The following is a 10,849-nucleotide window of genomic DNA, read 5'->3' on the forward strand; positions in this document are numbered from 1 at the left end:
GTGAGGAAGAGGAGGAACAGAGTTTTCTCCAAGGAGCTGGAGCTATTTGCTCAGCCTGCTGCTGCAGCCCTGCTTGTCCTTGTGCTTGCTGCTGGGCAGTGGCCATGAGAAGTGCCTGGGTGGAGCCCCCAATGCCATGGGATAAGATTAGAGAATCATTGAGATTAGAAAGATCTTTGTGTCTAACCATCAGCCCATCACCACCATGCCAACTAACCCATGCCCACAGGTTGTTTGAGCACCTCCAGGCATGGTGACTCCACCACCTCCCTCCCTGGGCAGCCTGTTCCAATCCCTGACCACTCTTGCAGGAAAGAAATTGTTCCTCATGTCCAAACTAACCCTCCCCTGGTGCAACTCGAGGCCATCTCCTCTTATTCTATCACTTGCTCCTTGGGAGAAGAGCCCAACCCCTACCTGGCTCCAGCCTCCTTTCAGGAGCTTGCAGAGAGCCAGAAGGTCTCCCCTCAGCCTCCTTTTCTCCAGACTGAACAACCTCAGTTCCCTCTCACCAGACCTGCTCTCCAAATCCTTCACAAGCTTCGTTGCCCTTCTCTGGACCTGCTCCAGCATCTCAATGCCGCGAGGTGCTGAGCACAAAGAATCTCACCAGCCAGGGACCCTCCCAGGAGACCCTCATGCCCCCTCCCCAGCCTGTGGGGAGGGGAGCTAGGACAGCTGCTGCCTCCTTTCATCCTTCCCTCAGCTGAATCTTCTTTCCTTATAATCAGGCCCGATATTAACGAGGCAGCAAATTACCCTTGATTAAAGGAACCTTTTCAAGCCGCGGCAGCAGGCGGAGTGGAGATCACAGAGGTGAGGAGTGGCGTGAACCTCACCTCGAGCACCCACCGTGGACACCAGGGAGGGAACAGAGACACCAATCACCTCGGGATCGATGGCTCCAGACACCGAATCCTCACATCTTTGTGGCGGGATCAGGGAGAGCATCCCAAATCCTGGGCACAGCAGGGATCGTGCACCACCCAGAGCTGTTCTCATCCCCTCTGATTCCATCTCGGTGAGGGACAGGAGGGTGTTGTCACCCATCCCCGCAGGGAAGCCATCCTTTAAACAATAACTAGGGGGGTTGGTGTGTTTTGCACTGTTTTAAGTAAAAGCTGCAGCTAATGAATGCGAAATGGCAGCAGAAAGCAACAGACCCCGGATCAAAGCCCCTGTGATCTGCACATCAGCGCTGGAGCCGGAATTGCTGTCACACTAACCCTGTGGCAGACACTGGAAGCACTGGGACCACGATGGGTGAGTCACATCCCAGTCTCTGCTCCCTCAAACCCATCGTGAGCCCTGAACTGGCACCAGATGGGCAGCAACGCTGGCACCCCAGCTCCACCAGAGCACCCACGCCCTGTGCCAGGCAAAAGGCTTTACACTGGCTGTGGCACCCAGAGAGGAAGGGTGGTGTTGGACCTTGGTACAGGTGATGCCAGACCCATGGTGCTGCGTTCAGGGCAGGAGGAGGTTGAGAGGTGGCCAAGCTCCCGGAGATCTTGGCTGGGCTCTTTGTCTCAGCATCCCTTTGCTGAGCTCCTCTGCCCAGCAGAGACAGGATGAGATCACAGAACTTGGTTGCTGCCCGTGCCCAGCAACTCCATCACCACCTCTGCCAGCACCTCATCCATCCATCCCTGAAGGCTGGTCCCTTCCCAGAAGCGTGGAGCCGTGGTTTTCCCTCCCTGGAGTCACCACCCCCTTCCCATCGCTCGGGCAGAGATAATCTCCCTCCATCAGCCGAGGCCCGTTGGGGGCTGCAGCAGGAGCTGCTTAAAAGCAGGAGGAAGCAGCCGCTGGTAATTTCGGTGCCAGGAGGGTTTGCTGCTGCTCTCAGCGCCCTGCCCTCGGCCTCCCATCCCCTCCTCCCCTCCTCCCTTCGCCGACACGGGGCCGGTAATCGCTGCCTCCCCCCTTGCTCCTCTGCAGAGCCACGTTTCCAGCAAACCTCTACCAACCCATGAAGCTTTCCTGCAGCTGGACAAGCTCCCTGTGAGCACGGGGGATGGAAAAGCCCCTGAGCTTCTCACCAGAGCCTGGAGAGTCCCTGTGATAGAGCTTTTACCCCCTTCATCCCCCTGTGATAGACTTTTACCCCCTTCATCCCCCTGTGGTAGAGCTTTTACCCCCTTCATCCCCCTGTGGTAGGGCTTTCGCCCCATTCATCCCCTTGTGGTAGAGCTTTCACCCCCTTCATCCCCCTGTGGTAGGGCTTTTACCCCCCTTCATCCCCTTGTGGTAGAGCTTTCACCCCCTTCATCCCCCTGTGGTAGAGCTTTTACCCCCTTCATCCCCCTGTGGTAGGGCTTTCGCCCCATTCATCCCCTTGTGGTAGAGCTTTTACCCCCCTTCATCCCCCTGTGGTAGGGCTTTTACCCCCTTCATCCCCCTGTGGTAGAGCTTTCGCCCCATTCATCCCCCTGTGGTAGAGCTTTCGCCCCCTTCATCCCCCTGTGGTAGAGCTTTCGCCCCATTCATCCCCTTGTGGTAGAGCTTTTACCCCCCTTCATCCCCCTGTGGTAGGGCTTTTACCCCCCTTCATCCCCCTGTGGTAGGGCTTTTACCCCCTTCATCCCCCTGTGGTAGAGCTTTCGCCCCCTTCATCCCCTTGTGGTAGAGCTTTCGCCCCCTTCATCCCCTTGTGGTAGAGCTTTTGCCCCCTTCATCCCCTTGTGGTAGGGCTTTTGCCCCCTTCATCCCCCTGTGGTGGGGCTTTTGCCCCCTTCATCCCCACAAGCATCTTTCTGTAAGGGTCTGCGGTGACAGGAAGAAGGGCAAAGGTTTGAAACTAGAGCAGGGGAGATTCAGGTTGGACATTAGGAAGAAGCTCTTCACAGTGAGGGTGGTAAAACCCTGGAACAGGTTGCCCAGAGGACTTGTGGATGCTTCATCCGTGGAAGTGTTCAAGGCCAGGCTGGGTGAAGCCTTGAGCAGCCTGGGCTGGTGGGAGATGTCCCTGCCCATGGCAGTGGGGCTGGAACTGGCTGAGCTTTAAGATCCCTTCCAACCCAAACCATCCTGTGATGCTCCCAGCCCATCATGAAACACAGGGATGGGGAGAGGGATGGAGAGTGGGAACATCCATAAGGCTTTAACAACGCACGTGTGTGTGCATGTCCCCCAGCCCCTCCTCTCTCAAGGGCTTCTCTGCCTGTCGAAGGACTTAGTCTAATCCAGGGAGAAAAATGAAAGCCCCAGCCCAGCAGGACAGAGTGTGCTGTCTGGGGTAGAACTAATAGTTATTATCTCCATTAAGCACCACGGCTGTCAGGGAGGAATTAATTTCCAAGCAGCAAGAGATGAAAGTTCTCCATTTTTCAGGGAAATCCGCACCGCGCGAGGTGGCTACAGAAAAAATAACTGAAACGTGATTAAAAATGAGCCCCATTTTATTAAAAATAATTCTAATTTATCTCTCCCTCCGGCTTCCTGGCTCCTTGGCATAAATCCTGCTTATTGGAGAAGAGGAGACTGAGGGAGATCCCGATGGATGGGCTCGTGCCGGGACGCCCGGCTGCTGCCGGAGCTGGGGCATCCCCAACTCTCTGTTCTTGGCAAGGAGAGCTTGGAATGGCATGTGCTGAAGAATTCCAGAGTCCCAGCGTGGTGGGGATCAGAAGGGACCTCTGGAGATCATCCAGTCCAACTCCCCCTGCTCCAGCAGGGGCACCCACAGCAGCTTGCCCAGGATCACGATGGCCAGGGGGGATTGGAAGCTCTCCGGAGGAGACTCCACAACCTCTCTGGGCAGCCTGCTCCAGGGCTCCAGCACCCTCACAGCAATGGAAGTTTCACTTCCTGTTCAGATGGAACCTCCTGGGTGCCAGTTTGTGCCCCTTGCCCTGTCACTGGGCACCACTGAAAATGGTCTGGCCCCATCCTCTTGCCCCCCACCCTTTATCTCTTGCTGAGCATTGATCAGATCCCCTCTGGGGCTGCTCTTCTCCAGGCTCAACACCCCCAGGGCTCTCAGCCTTTCCTCCTCACAGAGATGCTCCAGGGCCCTCAGCAGCTTTGCAGCCTCCACTGGACTCTCTCCAGCAGTTCCCTGTCTCTACACATCTTCAGAGTGTCTGTAGGTGGTGGTGCTGAGGGACATGGTTTGGTAGGCATGGTGGGGTTGGGTTGAAGGTTGGACTCAATGACCTTAGAGGTCTTTTCCAGCCTTCATGATTCTATGGTTTAGTGGCCATGGTGATGCTGGGTTGAAAGTTGGACTCAATGACCTTAGAGGTCTTTTCCAACCTTAATGATTCTATGGCCTAGTGGGCAAGGGGATGTTGGGTTGAAGGTTGGACTCAATGACCTTAGAGGTCTTTTCCAGCCTTCATGATTCTGTGGTTTAGTGGGCAAGGGGATGTTGGGTTAAAGGTTGGCCTCAATGACCTCAAAGGTCTTTTCCAGCCTTCATGATTCCATGGCTTAGTGGCCATGGTGATGCTGGGTTGAAGGTTGGACTTCATGGTCTTAAAGTTCTTTTCTAACCTCAGTGATTCTATGGCTTAGTGGCCATGGTGGGGTTGGGTTGAAGGTTGGACTCAATGACCTCAGAGGTCTTTTCCAACCTTAATGATTCTATGGTTTAGTACTAGGCCATGGTGATGCTGGGTTGAAGGTTGGACTCAGTGACCTTAGAGGTCTTTTCCAGCCTTAATGACTCTATGATTCAGTGGCCATGGTGGTGTTGGGTTGCTGGTTGGCCTTGATGACCTTAGAGGTCTTTTCCAGCCTTCATGATTCTGTGGTTTAATGGCCATGGTGATGCTGGGTTGAAGCTTGGGCTTGATGATCCTTGAGGTCTTTTCAAACCTCTGATAAACCCTTGACCTTTCCAACACCAAAACCAGAAAGTCCAACCCCGCTCCTGACCTTCCCAGCCCTTCTCCTTGCAGGGAGCAGATCCAGGGGGCTGAAATTCAAGAAAACTGGGGGGTGGGAGGGGGAAACCCCAACTTCCAACATGGGAGCCAAGGTGGAGGGGCTTGGTAGTGCCATGGGCTGCTGGCAGGGCCAGGCAGCAGCTCAGCAGCGCTGCCAATCGATTTATCTCATCGCAAAGCGAGGATCCTGCTCCAATAGCTTGCCAAGATGTGGGGGTTAAAAAAAGAAAGGGGGGAGAAAAAAATGAGAGAGAGAGAGAGAAAATCAATTAGCTGCTAATGACATTACAGCAGGTTGGGAGCTGGAAAAGCTTTGCAGGAGCAGTAAGTGGGGGTGAGATGCAGTAATTCAGAGGCCAGCAGTGAAAGATGGGAGCTCGCTCTCCTTTTATTAGCAGCAGCCAATGTTACTCATCTCATTAAGTTTATTAATAAGCTGATCATCCCCCCTCCCCCCCCCCTTTTTTTTTCCCCCCCTCCTCTTCCCCCCTCCAAGCCTGGCAGGGTCTGAGCTGGAAATGTGGCTCCCACCACACACGTAAGGAGAGAAGCTGGGGGGAGGCTGGAGCAAAGGAGGGTTTGTTCTAACTCCCCTCCCACAGCCAAGCACTTTCCTCATCCCCTGATTTGAACAGGTTGCCCAGGGAGGGGGTGGAAGCCTCATCCCTGGAGGTTTTGAAGGCCAGGCTGGATGTGGCTCTGAGCAACCTGCTCTAGTGTGAGGTGTCCCTGCCTGTCCCTGACCCTGCCCCTGTCCTTGCAGGGGGGGTTGGAGCTAGATGCTCCTTCAGGTCCCTTCCAACCCTGACAATTCTATGATTCTAATCAGGAGGTTTAGTAGTCTGGCAGATCAAAATAATAATAATAATAAAAGCTCCCAAAATGGATATTTTAAATGTTTTGGTCTGCCTTTTTTTTTTTTTTTCCTTTCCAAAAATATATCTGTAATGGGGAAAGTCAGGGGCTTTGGAAGCAGCTGTTGGGCTTTGAGCTTTGGGGCAGCTTTCAAGGTTTGGGTTTTATTCTTCCTTTCACTGCAGCTCTGCCAGCAGCCAGAGTCTCTGTCCTGCCACTGCCATTCTAATAATATTCTATTGTCACACTTAAAGCATTTTTCCTTTCTGTTTAAAGCCTCTGAGGAAGGATTCTCCTGCATATTCAGAGGTATCAGCTTCCCCTTTCTGACTGAGATAGAACCAATTTAAAAGGAGGACACACATAAAAGAAAAAAAAAACAAACCTCACCTCATTTCCAACCAACTCCTGGAAAATTGAATCCTGCCCAGCCCTGCTGTCCCCAACAGGATCTCCAACATCTGCTTCTCCTCCAGCATGGTTTGAGCATATGGTTACACCCCCCTCAGCAAACATTCCCCCTGTTTGATGGGGATGGGATGCAGCGTGGGCTGGATTCCCTAGGATGACTTCCTAAAGCCACAGCGGATCTAAAACCTCAACATTCATCCCCAAAACAGGGAGGAGCCCTCCCCAGGGCTGTGACTCCATTGCACAGACAGGCTGGGACTGGTCCCATCCCATCAGTGGGATGTGGAGTGGTCCAGATTCCAAAAGGGGGCAGGACACCAGGAAATCAGTGCTGGGGTCAGGCTCCACCTGCTCAGCCTCCTCCTCCTGCCCCTGTTTTAAGGTCAATGCAGCAAAACAAACTCCTGTTTCTCTCTCCCAGCTCCATGGATTATTTTCAGGCACACAACACCCAGCACCTGGAGGGACCAGGACTCCTCAGATGCCACCACCAGCTCCTGGACCACAAAGCCACCTCACAGCAGCATTCCTCATGCTGCCCCACCACCAGCTGCAACCATTTGGATGCCTGCCTGGGAGCAGCTACCTCATCCCACCAGGCCAGCAGCAGTTACAAGCCCACATGGTGCTGCAAAACCAACCTCAGCTCCCCCATTTTCCAGGGAAACCATCCCAAAGGTGAGAGGAGGAAAGGCCCTGGAGCAGCAGCTGAAGCCAGCAGCAGTCAATGGCTCTGCAGGTTTCATGCCCAAGAGCAGCCCACGGGAAAGGTCATTCCCTGCCACAGCTTCAGCATTTATTGACCAAGCTCTGAAACAGCAAAATAATTTAATAGCTTAATAAATCCAATCGATGCAGGCAGGGGAGGGGAGCAGCAGTGATGAGCCAGAGCTGCTGGTGTCACTCTTGCACATGCTGGGCCTGGGGACATCACTGAGGTCCAGGGGGATTATCCCAGCTGGGAAAAGGCACAGTGCATGGCTGGTGAGAAGATGAGAGAGCTGGGAAGGGGCAGGATTTACCCCAAGGATTTGCCTCCACTTTGAGGGTGGAAAGGGAGAAATCCAGCAAAGCACCACAGAAAGTCTTGGCATAGAATCATAGAATCAGTCAGGGTTGGAAGGGGCCACAAGGATCATCTAGTTCCAACCCCCTGCCATGGGCAGGGACACCTCACACTAGGGCAGGCTGAAGGCAGCAGCAAAAGAAAAAAAAAAAATTAAAAAGGGATCTCAGGGAGGGAAAAAAGGGAAGCCCAGCAAAAAGAAAAAGGGGGAGCCAGCAAAAAGAAAAAGGGGGAGCCAGCAAAAAGAAAAAGGGGGAGCCAGCTAAAAGAAAAAAGGGGAGCCAGCAAAACAACAAAAAAAAGGGGGGGAGTCAGCAAAAGAACAAAAAAAAGGGGGGAGCCAGCAAAACAAAAAAAAAAAAGGGGGGGAGCCAGCAAAACAAAAAAAAAAAAGGGGGGGAGCCAGCAAAACAAAAAAAAAAAAAAGGGGGGGAGCCAGCAAAACAAAAAAAAAAAAAAGGGGGGGAGCCAGCAAAACAAAAAAAAAAAAAGGGGGGGAGCCAGCAAAACAAAAAAAAAAAAAGGGGGGGAGCCAGCAAAACAAAAAAAAAAAAAAGGGGGGGAGCCAGCAAAACAAAAAAAAAAAAAAAAGGGGGGAGCCAGCAAAACAAAAAAAAAAAAAAGGGGGGGAGCCAGCAAAACAAAAAAAAAAAAAAAAAGGGGGGAGCCAGCAATAAAGGGGGCCCAGAAAAAAAAAGGGAGCCAGCAGAAAAAAGAAAGGGGACCCAGGCAAAAAAAAGAAGCTCAGCAAAAAAGGAGATCCAGAAAGAAAGGGGACCCAGAAAAAAAAACAAAAGGGGGACCCAGCAAAATAAGGGAGCCAGGGAAAAAAAAAAGGAGGTCCAGCAAAAAAAAAAAAAAAAAAGGGGGAGGACCCAGCAAAAAAAGGGAGCCAAGAAAAAAAAAAGGAGGCCCAGCAAGAAAGGGGATCAAAAAAAAAAAAAGGGACCCAGCAATAAAGAGGACCCAGAAAAAAAAGGGAGCCAGCACAAAAAAGGACTCAGAAAAAAAAAAAGGACCCAGCAAAGGCACTCACCCAAAGCCCTCCCCCAGGACAGCAGTGACTTCCCCAGGCACCTGTAGGTGTGCCAAGCTCCCTCTCCCCCCACCCTCCTCCTAAACTGTTTCCCTTCATCTTTTTTCCCCCCTTTTCCCTGGTTGTTAATTGCTCCCTCCTCCATTGGCTCCCTCCCTCCAAATGCTGCTCTTAATTTGCCTCTCTTGCTGCAGGTGCTTGGCTGTGTTATTAACTTTTAATGGGGAGCGTTAGGGATCCCTGAGTTTGTTTTCCTTGTTCCTGATGGATATTTAATCGGTGAGTGGCTGCCGGGGTGGTGGGGGACAGCCAGCAGGAACCCAAGGCAAACAGCATCTCACATTCTCCTGCTCCCTCGTCACCCACTGCCAAAGATTTTAATAAATAAATAAACAAACAAAGGCTGCAGCAAACAGATCCGGGAGCAAGGAGGCTCTGCAGCCCCAGCCCCCTTTGGGTGAGTCCAAATCCAGCCCTGCAGAAGCTGGACAAGGGTTTAGCTGACAGCTGGGATCCCACCAGTGAGGGTTTGGCATCCTGGTGTGCAGCTCTACATTAGGTCTCAACCAGTGCCAGCCTGGGCAGGGCAATGGGGAACCAGCTGCTTAATAACACCTTGCATCCATGTCCTGCATTGCAGACACTGATCAAGAGGCAGCAAGCTCCCATCCCAGCAGAGATTTAACCCTTCACCAGCTGTCAGCAGCTGCATCAGCCTGGGCACCAGGGCTGCCAATCTCTCCCTCTGCACTTGGAGTTAGGTGCTGGGCCCTGAAGCACTGCAAATCCCAGCTCCCTGGTCCAAAACAGCTCAAATCCCAGCTCCAAACCAGCCTAAATCCAAGATCTCAGCTCCAAACTATCCCAAATCCCAGCTCCCTGGCCCCAAACAGCTCAAACCCCAGCTCCAAACCAGCCTAAATCCAAGCTCTCAGCTCCAAACCCTCCCAAATCCCAGCTCCCTGGTCCCAAACAGCTCAAACCCCAGCTCCAAACCAGCCTAAATCCAAACTCTCAGCTCCAAACCCTCCCAAATCCTAGAGTTCATCTCTGAATCAACCCAGATTCCATCTCCCAGCTCTGAATCACTCCAGCTCCCTGAACCAAGCCAGCCCAAATCTCAGCTCCCAGGTCTGAACCAGCCCAAATCTCAGCTGCAAACTGGCCCCAATCCCAGCTCTCAGGTCCAAACCAGCCCAAATCCCATCTCTGACCCAGCCAAAAATCATAAATTCCACCTCTCTGTTCCAAATCAGCCCAAATTCCAGCTCCCATCTCTGACCCAGCCCAAATCCCAGCTCCAAACCTGCCCAAATTCCAGGTTCCAGGTCTCAGTTCCAAACCAGTCCAAATCCCAGCTGCCAGCTCCAAATCCCAGTGCCTGCAGGTCGGTGCCACCTCCTGGCACCCCATTAGCCACCAGTCCAGCACATTGTGGTGCCAGCAGAGCTCAGCAGGACCCCAGACCCACACTGGGCCCATCCTTTGCAGCAGGAATGCTCCAGGGTGACAGCTCCCCTGCCTGGGCTGGTTGATTGGCAGCTGCCACTCAGCTGCTTTCTGCTGGCATCTCCCCAGCTGATGAATATTTATGCTTCCAGTGGGACCCTTCTGCAGGGGCCCTCCTGTTAACTATTCATGAGACACCAGGCAAAATGCTAATGCTGGAGGGCTTGGCCCCTGGCAAGTGGCTCTTCTGTCACCTGTGTCGGTGACCCTCGCCCTCCTGTGCCCACTGCAGGTCTGGGCAGTGCCAGGAGAGGTTTGAAAACATGGATGTGCCCCTTCAGGTCTCATCTGATGGGTGCTGGGGGCAGCCAGGGTCTGGCAGGGGTGAGTGGATAGATGCTGGGGGATGTGACCTGGGCTGGTCACCACGATCCTCCTGCACGTCCATAGTCCTCAGCCACCCTGGCACAGCCCAGCCCATTCCACTACCCTGGGCACCACCGCCAGCCCCACAGCCCAAACGTGCCCCTGGGCAGGGCCATGCTCTGCTCAGTGCAGGGGAAACTGAGGCACAGAGCAAGGCAAGGGCAGCCCAAAGCCACAACAAGGGCAAGGATGAGCAGCTGGCAGGGCTGCTGCTGGGCACAGGCAGATGGCCCTGAGCCCTCCTTGCACCGTGCTCACCGTCTGAGCCCCAGCTCACAGCCCTGCAGGGCCATTAGCGAGAGTGGCTCAGCTAATTAAATACTCATTAGTGATACAGTCATTATCGAGGGCAATAAAAGCTGCCTCTGAGCTCCTTGGCTCCTCTACTTAGTGCTGTGCCCAAGCTGCCTGCAGCAACCATCGGTCCCCCACCAGCACCCCTGGGCCAGGCAGGCAGGATGGGGTCCAGCAGGTGCTGTGTGTGTCCCTGCCCCACTGAGGCCCTCCAAATTCATCATCCTGGCAGCCCTCAGGCTCTGCTCCAACACCAGCTCCATGGAGCCACCCTGGAGGACCAGTGGGTGCCCACCCCTGCCCCAGGACCTCAGAGTCCTGCCTTGGCTCACTGCTGTGCTTGCATCCCCAATCTGCTGCCATGCCACGGGGACAAGGTCCTGCCACCTGCCTGCAACCAACTCTGTCCCCATGGCACAG

Source organism: Indicator indicator, chromosome 33, assembly GCF_027791375.1.
Source record: "Indicator indicator isolate 239-I01 chromosome 33, UM_Iind_1.1, whole genome shotgun sequence".
Lineage (NCBI taxonomy): Eukaryota > Metazoa > Chordata > Aves > Piciformes > Indicatoridae > Indicator > Indicator indicator.